General features: G+C 45.3%; 1 protein-coding gene across 1 annotated transcript in view; it reads right to left on the bottom strand.

Moving 5' to 3' along the window:
* LOC138297135 (neuronal acetylcholine receptor subunit alpha-7-like) overlaps positions 1-12,153 on the bottom strand; it is a 2,137,462-nt gene that overhangs the window by 501,322 nt on the left and 1,623,987 nt on the right. The window lies entirely within an intron of this gene.

Genomic DNA, 12,153 nt, shown 5'->3' with positions numbered 1-12,153 from the left:
TAACGAAGAACATTATCATTATAAATAAAAAATAAAAAATAGCTTGCTCTTGTGGGGAGACTGCATAAACACTGGTAACACCCAGGCACTCATTATGACATCGGTAGTATTCTCAGAATACCGCCGATGCCAAGGGCGCCAGAAGACCGACAGTGCTGGCGGTCTTCTGCCTGCCATTTTATGGACACTGCAGATTTCCACCACAATAACGGTGGAAATCCTGCAGTAGCCATGTTGGCGGACGGTGGTGCCCTAGTGCTGCTACCACCAGCACCGCTCCGCCAGTAGGACGCCGCCAGTGCTTATTAAGGCCATTAGTCTGACCTGGTGGTGTCCTGCTGGTGCTGCGCTACTGGCGATGGCAGCACCCCTTCCCGTTCCCTGCCAGACAACCTCCTCGCTGGACAAGGTAAGTCGGGCATCTGACAGGGGAGGGGGGTGGGACGGTGGGTGTGTTTGGTGTGAGTGTGTGGTGTCTGCCAGTGTGTATGCATGTGTGTGTGAATGTGAGTATTGTGGTGTATGTGCGGTTGTATGCATGTGAGTGAATGCGTGTATGAAAGTTGAAGTGAGGCGTGTCTTCTGATCCATGTTCACCCATGACAACAACAATCAGTGTGTATGCATGCCTGAATGGGTGTTTGGATGTCTGTATGAATGTGTGCCTGAATACGTGTTAGTATGTGTGAGTGAATCCGTGCATGGAAGTATCGGTGAATGGGTGCATGTGTGCTGTGTGTGGGTGTCTGTGTGCGTGTATGGCTGGGGGGGCAGTTGTGTGGTGGGTGCGTGTCTGCGTGTGCATGAATGGGTGTTGTGTCTGTGGGTGTGTGCATGTATGGAGATAGGGGTGTTTGTGAATGAATCGGGGTGGGGGTGTTTGTGAATGAATCAGGGGTGAGTTTGGACAGGTGGTGGGTGGGGGGTTAGGTGCTTGCTGGGGAGTTGGGTGCCTACCGGTGACAGGGAAGGAATTCTCTGTCACCAGTAGACCCTACTGCCATGGTTTCCGTGGGATTACTAACGCTGTGGAAACCATGGCATGGGCTGGCTCATAATGCCGCCAGCAGTACTCTGTGGGCCTCCAGGTCAGAGATGAATATCTCAGGCCCAGCAGTTCATATTGCCATGGTGGTATGAGTGGTGATGTGGCGGTATACACCACCAGCCTGTTGGCAGTGATACCACCACATTAACCCTGGCGGTCAAAAGGCCACCAGGGTCATAATGAAGGCCTCAGTGATTTTACAATAATGGTTGTAAAAACATTCTACGCCATAGTCTTAGAACATGACGGACAAGCAACACATGGTTAAAATCCTGGCTACCAATGGGATAGTGTGAACTGTGTGTTGAGACAGAAAAGGCCTTTAGCATGGCGATGGACATGCACCCATACCCTTGGGCCCTAACAGTAATGATGTCTGCATCCCTGATCCTGAATCTTGTTGTCATGGATGAACATGGACCATGAGAATGTGCCTTGACAAACACCTGTCTCATGGACTGTGGTCTTTCTAAACCGAAAGGGGCACTGAAAGCACTACCTTCACTGTGGTGAAAGGCTACTGCTTTACCAGGAGTTAAACAGCAGAGCGCATTAGTGACAGCATACTGTGTAGTCATCAGTAGGAATGAACAGGGCTTTTTTCCCATGTCATTACAGTGAGGCCTACAGGCTCACCTATTTAAAGCTCTGCTGCTGTTTGCTGCTGTATGCTTAACTCATCCTTGGTCTACATCGGTTTGGTGTGTAGGGCTGTGCAGAGTGTGTGTTATAAAGGTGCTGGGCGTATGTGTGTGTCTGTGAATGGTACAGCACATGAAGGATGTAGTGCTGTGCAGTGCATGTGTGTTATATGAATGTGCTGGGTGTATGCGTGCCTGTGAATGGTACAATACATAGAAGATGCTAGGTTCCATTTTGTGAGACCCAGGGCTAACTGATGGAACATGAGAAGGTAGACCAATTCCCCCAGATAGATTTGTGGATTGGTGCATTCCTGTGAGCTCGGTGGAACACACTGGAAAAAACGACAGCTGGGCTCTTCAGTATACTTCAAAGGGTGCTCTTTGATTCAGAAACAGGTCAATGAGGAAGTGGCCAGGTTACATTTCTGGAAGGAGAATCATAAAGAGTGGGGCTAAGGCCATGGTGTAACCTTTTGATACACATATCACTGTGGCTGGAATCCAGGTGAGCCTCTAGTAACTCCCGTGGCCTGTGTTGTGGAGTTATCAGGTTTGGAATTGCTACTTCTGTGACAGGAGACATTGTGGAGTATGGGAAGGGTAGAGGAGAGGGCATTTGAAAAGAAAGCTGACTCCCAAAATAAACATCAAAGACTCAGACTCTAAATCATATTTGGTGTCTGGAAATGGACTATAAGAAGGGGACCACAATGCTCCCAAAACTGTCAAATAGTCAGTCAGGCTATGCAAGGAGAAGCTCTGCAAGGCTTCTTTCTGTGACCAGGACTCAGGGCCAAGGCTTGTCAGACTCCCAGTTGGGTGTGGGAATGTCACCCAGAGATTTCAAGACCACCTGCCACTGGAGCCTGGAGCACCAGTGCTTGCCAAGACCAGTATGCCCTATGCAGAAGAGGAGGGCAATGGAGGGAGCAAGATCCAGTGGAGGGATCCTGTTGATTGGATCCCTGTAGCGAGGTGTGAGAAGACAGCTGCTGAACTGATTAGGTTATTGACCGTGTGCAAGGAAAGGACAGAGACTCCCATAACCCGGAGGAGGGCTGCCATGAAGGGAGTCATGACTTTTGCTGCACGAATCGGGTCATCGCTTTGTGCAGGTTAAGTCTCTGACCACATATGCCAAGTGGGGTCACCACGAAATGTGCCAATCGGGCCATAGCAAGTGAGCAGAGCTAAGTCAGTAACTCTGTATCCCAGGTTGGGCTGCAGTGAAGATAGCTGCTGTGCCGATCGGGACGCAGCCGTTGTACAGAGTCGAATCAGTGACCCCATATGAGAACGAGGTTCTGACACTATGTTTGTCAGAACCTTGCCCCTTGGCCTGCCCCTTAACACCCCTGGCCTCAGAGGTGGCAAAATCAGTGCCAGAAATACATGAGCAGCTCGTCCTTATGAACGTCGGTTGTGGCTCCACTTTCCTTGTTTTCTGTCAATTTATTATTACAGTAATAGCGAATCATATAATATGATATTATAGAATTATTATGTATTATTACTGTAAAAAAGAATGTATTACAATTAGCTGGAATATGACCTTCCCTAGTAGCTAAAGTGAGTAAAAAATGTTTTGAAATATATGTTATGTACATGCTTGTGGGTGAGTGCATGTTTAAGTGAGAGTGTGTGTATGTGGGCATGGACCGGTTCGGTCCTCGTTGCGTGGGTAAACACTGTCAGTTCCAGACAAACACAATCCTTTCGAGGACCGGTGTGTTAGGAGGACCGGTCCCTGTAGCGTGTATAGGTAGTTTCGAGCGAGTGCATCAAAAAACTAAAAGTGCAGTTATATTTGCCTTGGTCCGCTTTATAATCTTCCCTACTATCAAAGCGCGTGTGAAGTTAGAATAGTAAATACACACTTCGTTACGGTCAATGGTGGTCCGGTCCTCATAATTATAGGTATGTCATGGTGTGTGTGAATGTGTGTGTATGTATGTGTAGCATGCAAGTGATTGTGAGTGAAAGTAAAGGTTAAATGGTATGTGATGTCACTTCTGCTACCCCTGGCATTTTGGTGAACTGACGTTCATGCGATACACCTGTCACGTTTGTGATGGAATAGTCCCCTCCTCTAAAACCTTACTGAGGCCCTTAATCTGATGGGGGAATCCACTGGCCTCACCACAAGTGGCTCGAATGCACAGGTAGGCATTTATTTCCATTATGATCAAAAGAACTAGGTAAGTTATCTGCCAGTGCTGGAACTGAGTGGTATCCAGACAGTTACATCCTCAGCAGCTATTCTTGAGCTGCATCCATAATTCGAGCCTGTCCCAGTGATTCTTTCTGCGAGTGTCCTTGTGGAGTATGCTGTCACTGGGATACAGCAGTGATGAAAAAACACCCATTCACTCTGCACCTATCAGTATAGCCTGCACAGGGGATGCAAATATAAATGGAGGATACACTTTTGATTCAGTTGTTTTCTAGCTAGGAGGCATTGGAACACTGGAGCCTTAAGTCTTGTCCAGAAGGAGAAACTAAAATATACTAGCAAGAGACAACCCAAACTGAAAGTTTTGTGTAGACTTTCCCAAGTTTATTATCTGTTAGATGCATAGGCCTATTCTTGCTTGGCAACAAAGTTGGCAATACTTTTTTTTTGTATATTTATTTATTGAGTATTTTAGAACAGAAAACAGCATGACAACAATGATTCGCTTCAGAGCCAGAGATATTACAACTAATAACATGAAATGCATTGGATGTTGCATCAGGACAGTCAAGAGACATTCATGGTACAATTCATACATTTCAGAACAAACAATTATATCAAATACAGCTTACATTGAAAGTGCAGGTCTCATGAAGACACCCCAACATAGAAAAAGAGTCAAAATCACAGCAGGCAACAGAAGCATGTGCAGGTGGAGAGGGTTTGCACCTGCATCAGCAGATACGAATGAAAGGGTTTCCACATTTTCCTGGGCTGATTAGTGGAGGGAAGCATAGAGTAGTACAGTGTTAATTGCTCTTGAAAATAAGCCATGTCTGACAACCAATCTCTCATGTTAGGGGCTCTCCCTTGACCCAATGTACATGTCACCCTACGCTTAGCAAGCCGTATTAACAATGCAAGGAATTTCTTATGGTCATCTGGCATTTCAGTCAGGAGACATAACAGTGCTAGCCTCGGTGAAGAGGGGAGCAATATATGTAGGATAGCAAAGAGAGTAGTAAAACCTGCTGCCCTGTAGGCCAAGGTTGGAGAGCAATACCACATAAGGTGCATGAAGTGCGTGGCACTCTCATGACATTTAGCACATTCATCAATAGCACTCAGTTTGTAGCGATGTAACTTGGCAGGAGTGTAGTACGCCTGTTGAAGGAATTGAAAATGTATAATACAGCCTATCACTGGGGACAGGGATTGTGTCAATCCAGATACATAGGTCCAGTCCCTATCAGATATAGATTTGTCCAGAGAAAACTCCCAGTGGGTCTTGGCCTAGGGATCGGAGGTAGTTCAGAATGCGCATATGCACAGAGGCAAGAAAGAAGGTGCTGAGAAGACGGTGCCATCAAAAGTAGAGTGAAGTTGGTACATTCTGCAGGGGCTGCAGGGACGCGGGCATATATTTCACAAAGCTTTGCGTGAATGGTAAAAAATGTGAAAAGATCAAGAAGGTATAGCGGTTCATCTCTACTGGAGGACAGATGATCACAAAACTGCCAATTAGGGAAGAGATCAACCATATTAACCACTTCCCAGCATCTAACCCTCTGACAGGCCACTTTTTCCCACAGAATATCATGCAGTGACAAGTGGATGGTTAGTTGTTTTGGGGAGTATAGGATTGGATGATCGAACTTTGACTGTAATCACGTCCAGACCTGTTGTGTACATAGGACTGTGTCAATTTCCATGCGGGACCGCTGAGGGGTCTGCCCTAGCAATCCCCGCAGAGGGTTGGGACACATTTGATCATGTTCGGTTGCAAGGTGTATCAAATAGGGTGGGTGGCCTGCTCCAATAGTAAGCTAGGAAGTTTGAGTGCAAAGATAATAAAGCTCAAAGTCAGTGACGGCAGCAGTCCTACATGGAAAAGGTTCTGGTTGGGGTATTCCCCTGGGGGATGGCCTACACGCGATATCGCTATACGCTGATGACCTTTTGTTGTATTTCAGGGATATTTCGCAAATCCCCTCAAAAGCTGGGACCCTGTTGCAACAGTTTGCCTCGTTGTCTGGCCTCAGGGTTAATTGGTCCAAATCATGCCTTTTCCCTTTTGACCCTGCACTCCCAAACCCAGAGTTTTATTTCTCTGAGAGTACAGTTCCTTGGCAACCCCACGCATTCCGTTATCTTGGTATTCACATTTATCACCATGAGGAAGACCTAATTGATGGGAACCTTAAGAGGGCGGTGTCCTCAATCAAATCCCAGATGGCTTTCTGGCAGACGCTGCTGCTGTCGGTGGCAGGTAGGATAGCACTGCTAAAAATGATAGTCCTGCCACGTCTATTATATTACTTTACTAACATCCCGCACTATATCCCTCCTAGTTTCTTCAAGAGTATAGAGCCTACATTGAGGGACTTTATTTGGAATGGAGGACGCTGGAGAGTTGCGCTAAGAAAACTGTATTTGCCACTGGAGAGGGGCACCCTGTCGGTCCCTAATCTGGAGCATTACTATTTGGCCTCTCAGCTCCAATGGGTGTCCAAATGGCTGGCGGGCCTGCACCTCGCCGACATGGCAACTACGGAAGGTCCTTGGTCCCTCATGCAAGTGTCGCATTTATTTCCCCCACTAGCACGTGTGGCGTTGCCGAGACAGTTATTCCTCAAGGTAGCTTTTAGCTGTTATCGTAGGTCTTTGCGCCTTACCGGATGGACAGTCCCATTTACGCTGGCGTTGGCGTTGCTGGGCACTCCCCGTGGCTCTAAAGTTACATCAGGGCCCGAGCTGCGTGAGTGGCATGCGGTAGAGCTGTATACACTGGGTGAACTCTATGATGATGGTAAACTGATATCGTTTCCTGTGTTGGTACAGGAGTCGGGCCTTCCTACAGGGCAGTTTCTGCTGTATAATTCACTGCTGCCGTCTTTAACATCTAAGTGGGGTGACTTGTCTAATGCTCCTCCCACGCACCTGTTGGTACAGTACATACATGTGATGGGGCAGGGACGGCACCTGATTAGATGGTTTACTGAAGTGCTGCGCTTGCACACAGCCCTAAAATGCGATACACTGTGTGCGGCTTGGGATGGAGATGCGACCACCTCATTCACAGATACGCAATGGAAATCAGTTTTCTCCGGCCATGTTAATCTACCCTGTAACTCCAGATTCCGTTTGATCCAATTCTATATCATTCATAGGGCATACCTCACTCCAGCCCGAGTAAACAAATATTTTGCTCGCCGCGATGCGGCCTGTCCACGTTGCTCTCACATTGACGCAGACATGATTCTTATGCTATGGTCCTGTCCATCCTTGTGCCGCTTTTGGGGGGCGGTGGTAGGTTGCCTATCAGAGTGCACGTCGCGATCAGTTGCGTTCACCTGGGAGACTTGTGTGCTGGGCCTCTTTCCCAGGGACACGCGGCATAAAGCAGCAGCTAGATTTTTGGATCTAGGCTTGATAATGGCCAGGAGACTGAACTCGTCGGTGGAAGTCACCTGACCCGCCGGCTGAACGGGCCTGGAAATATTCATTTGAGGTTTGGGCGAATGCGGAGGGAGTGGCGTTAGTAAGGGAAGATGCGTTGGGACTGCGCAAGTATCCGTTATCAGATAGCTGGGAGGCGATGATGGCATGCGTGTGAGGTCTGGGGCAGGGCCCGGATGGGGAGGAATTGGTCTGACTGCCGAAATGAGCGCGCATCTGCTCCTGGCTCTGGAGCGGGAGAAGGTGGGTGCCTGACTCTGGGCGGCCGGTCTGACCTCAGCTCTGGGGCTGTGGCTTATATCGGCGGCAGGTGTCTGTGGTTTGCGCACGTTTCCGCCCTATGTTGGTACAAATGGACAGAACAGAAGGGTTCCCGTGCCCACAACGACTCGCTTCAATCTCAACCTACTGATCGTAGTAATAGTCTTCCAAAGTTCATGTTCTTATTGTAATTTTTGGTTGCTTAAAGATAAATACTTGCAAGCATAATGTTTTACGAACACAATGATCTTTAGGAGCGGTTTAAAATGTCACTGTGGTAGTTGATGCCTTTCAAATTATCTATGGGCTCCATGTTTCCAGTGTATGGACTTTTTCGTTAGAGTTCGTATGTTAATCAATCCTGTTTTATGCAAGCTCTGGTAGTGAGTGGTTAAACAATCTGATTGAAGGCTTAGCTGTCAGCCACTCCAATGTCTACCATTGTCAGATGTGCTTATTCAGTCAACAAATAATTGCACAAACTTGTTATCCTAATGTTGATGTAAATCTGAATGTTACAACATATTGAAAAATACTAATAAACAGATTTTTGAGGAAAAAAAAAATTAGAGCCCCTTGAAATACACGGGTGCAGGATGTGTGGTATACAAAACCTTCTTAGTTGACCGATGGCATTGTTTTCAGAATGGGAGTGGCGTGAATGTTTCCAAGATCATGTTTGAAAACTAACACTTCTAATTAATGCCTCTAATCTGATCTAGTAAGGTAAAATGCTCATGCATGTTAATAAAATATACTTTTTTGAAGTTTGCAGAGAGTTTATCACGTTTTTACATGTTTAGTGCAAGAGGTCTTTAAAACTAAAGGTGTTCCTAAAGATAAGTTGTCTAGGCTAATTAGTAAATGTGTAAATAAAGTCTACCCATTTTACAACTTTCTGAATTTTCATGCTTTGTTTAGTGAGCAGCAGCCCGGTGCTGCTGTTGACCAGGGGGTCGCAATTAAAGCTCAGGAGGGCTGCACGCGGCACCAAGGCCATACTTTGAGAATCTATGATAAAAAACATTTACTGCAGGGCCCAAATTTGTATACAATCTCACAGCTTTTTTACATCTCGCATAGACACTATAGGATGAGAATAAAAATGCCCATCCTTACAGTTTGTCTACTTTTCTCTCCCTCCTGCCATGCCAGCTCAGGACCATTACTATACACAAAATCTCAGATTGAACAACCCAGTGCAGTAACCATCTAAGTAGACTATATCATATTAAATATCATAAATGGACCTGCAGAGCTGTTCAAAGCTAACTGCATAATGAAAACTATAAAAAGCACATCTATCTCTTACACTTAATCATTCAACACATATGTGCTGTGCCATAACACAATATAACCGCCCCTCGGTGGTCATCACACACGATATGGAAACACTTCCCACCTAGTATCAAAACAAAAACCACATCCTTCCAACAACACACCCTGTAGAATGCTACTTATTCAGGTAAGGGCTTCAGCGCCCTACATAGAGGGTGGTAAGCACTATATAAACGCTGCAAAACAATACAATACAGTACAATAAGATATCTGAGTTAACTTACTTCTAATTTCCCCTAAAATTTGCTCGAAATTGTATGTGGTGATTCTGGACACCTAACTAGAGTAAAACCCTTCAGAGTGAGCAGTTACTATGTGGAACTCGAATACTGAATAGTATTCTCTTTTCATTGCAGTTTAACAACCCCACGTACCACCTGCTCAGATCAAATGGTAAATGTGTTCAGAGGCTTGTGTATGGCAGGTGTTAGAGGGAGTTGGTGCAATATGGTTGATTGGCATGGGGGAGCATTACATGATTCTTCCAAATGACTTTTGTGAGGGTCAAATGAAGGTCAGGCAATGAGTTTGGGCTCCAATACAGCTCTTTCAAAGGCCATTTTACTGGTCAGATTTTCTAATTAGTTCAATTAGGCCCAGCTAGTTATATGGTGCAGGAGAGGGACTAACAGCTCACTCATGACTGAGGGAAGTAGAGTTCAAGTTGGGAAACCAGGGTCTAAGTGCATTAACCACTGGAGTGAGTTTAATACTATAATACACAGAGCATTTTATGGCTTGGACAAATCCTGTCTTAAGGAAAATATACAGCGATACCACCCTCCTAGTACTCTGCACTGCAGGTCACTGCTGCTGCCCCCAAGGATAGGGTGGCTAATACTGATGGCTGTTCGCTTTACTATCTTGAATTTTAAATGTGGTATGATTTTCTGGCACAACTCCACAGACTAAACATCAACATTCAAAGCTATTTTGTAAAGTTAGCCTCATAGTCCTCTCCCTTCTGTTCTTTGTCAATCTCTGTACAGAACCCATTTTTAGCACCATGATTCTCCTTTCGTAGTGAACAAGCAACCTATAAATATATTAAATACATAAAATTATACCGTGAAACTTACTGGATACACACAGATCTCTGGTGGTGCCTTAGCCTTAGGGTTTTCAGTTGGTGCATCATGCCTGTATCCTCGTCAGAAAAGGAAAAATAATATTTAGGGGGATTCTTCGTGGAATTTCTTTTTTCTATCCCATTCCCTGCCCCCAGCCCCTTAGCAAAAACTTGAAGCTGCTACAAATTTTTTAAAAAAAATCTACATGAACAGCCTGGCTGACCTGTGGGAAGGCAGAAGTAGGACGAGCAGGACCTGGATCGTCGTCAGGGCAAAGACAAGCATGACCAAGCAGGAGGTCATGCAGAACCAAGACCAGGAGAAAAAAAGACTAGCGGGATCATAAGGATCAGCACCAGAAGAGCTCAGAGCCACGAGAAAAACAAACAGGAAGACCAAGAGGACCAGGACCTAGAGAAAAGACCAGCTCACTTGGCCAGAAGGGCCATTCCAGGAGGACTAAGACCAGAGGGGCCAGGGCAAGAAATACCAGAAGGACCAGGAATAGGGCACCATGTGAATGGAGATCAGCACCTTGAGGTGGCCCTGGAGCGGGTGGACCATGAGATCTAGGGAAAGGAGGGGCATAAGGACTGGGACCAGGGGGCGAGGAGGATCAAGAACAGGGATCCCAGTCCAGGAAGATGAGAACAAGGAGGACCAGGAGAAGAAAACCATAACAAAGAACAGGACAAGCACCTGGAGAGCTGGAAGAAGATCAGGACCGAAAAGACTAAGAATGAAAAAATACAGGCCAGCCAAACAAAGAAAACAGGAATACTAAAACCTAGAGAATCAGGGCCAGGATCAGGAAGGCCTGTTGATGACCAGTACCATAGGAGAATGAGGACCAGAAGGAAGAAGATCAAGAAGACTGCCATGATGATGACCAGAAGGAAAAGCTGGACCAGGAGAACCAATAGGAAGAGGCCAAGGGGAAAGACAAAAGGCCAGAATTTTGAGGAACATGTCAAGGAAAAAAAAGGAAAATACCTATCAAAATTGGAGTCCGTTATGTTCCTCGTATCCCTGAAAATACAAATTGGATACATTTCTACACATGGTTTAGTTAGTGTTTTAACTGAACTAAATATCATTCTTATTTTAATAAGAAAATATATGTGAAAGTACATGAAAACATCACACTGTTCAAACTAATAGTTAACTTATTTTCTACTTAGAGATTTTCGTGTACTTTTGTTAGAAAAGTCCACCTCTCCATTATCCAAGGGACAGACAAGGTAATATTTGATGTTACACTTACAAATTTATCTCAAAGCTACTCATTTCTACTTCGAAATTAACACATCACTGGGAAATGCTGAAACTTAATCCAATATTGCTTGCCACACTAAGATCTCACAAGCAAGCAGTAAACCCAGCAAGCTCTCAAGTAGAGGTGGGCGAGTAAAGAAATGATCGGGGAGAGTCAAGTCAGAGCTGAGCTAAGGTTTGACTCTGGCTCTAAGAGCTCATGCACAAGCTGAGCCTCGAAAGTATTTGGCTTGTATATCATGAAACAATGGCGTAAAAAAGTGGATTACTTTAACACGTGGAAGCATGTCACCTTAGCACATTATATTATATCTGTGCTCTAAGAAGTATTTATTAAAAGTGAGAGTTTTTAAACAAGCACAATTGAAGAGCACACATTCTGAATATTTGCAAGAGCTCTCACATGTGATATTGAATAAAAAGGAGGCTCTGTGAAATAAAGTATTTGTCAAAGCTCAAACAATTTGATCAAGCAGGGAAGAGGGGATTGATCCCAGATTTTCTAGTTTGACAGTGTGCAATTCGAGCACTGGATGGTTATCTCTTTATGATATCAAAGATCAATGCTGTGTCCTTAACTCTTGGAGGATGAGGTGAGAGCTGTGAATGGCAGGCAAAGCACACATTTTAATTTTGGCAGTTTTACATAGCTCAAACCTTGCCCAAGGGCATAAGATTGCTTGACAACAGAAACACAATAGGTTACTGTTTATGTTTTGGGAGAGGGGGATTTGCCAGGATCCATAAGATGCTGAGCAGAGGCCGTTTTTTTAAACCTGGATCCTCGTGTTCCGTAGTTGGCAGCTGTAGCCACTATGCCACATCACTTCCAATGAAAACTAGGCTTATTTTGGGCTTAAGGTTCCAAGAGGAAGTCGAGCTGAG

Source organism: Pleurodeles waltl, chromosome 1_2 (genome assembly GCF_031143425.1).
Source record: "Pleurodeles waltl isolate 20211129_DDA chromosome 1_2, aPleWal1.hap1.20221129, whole genome shotgun sequence".
In the NCBI taxonomy this organism is placed as follows: domain Eukaryota; kingdom Metazoa; phylum Chordata; class Amphibia; order Caudata; family Salamandridae; genus Pleurodeles; species Pleurodeles waltl.
Note: the sequence above shows the minus strand (reverse complement) of the source record. Positions and strands in the feature narration are given on the sequence as shown.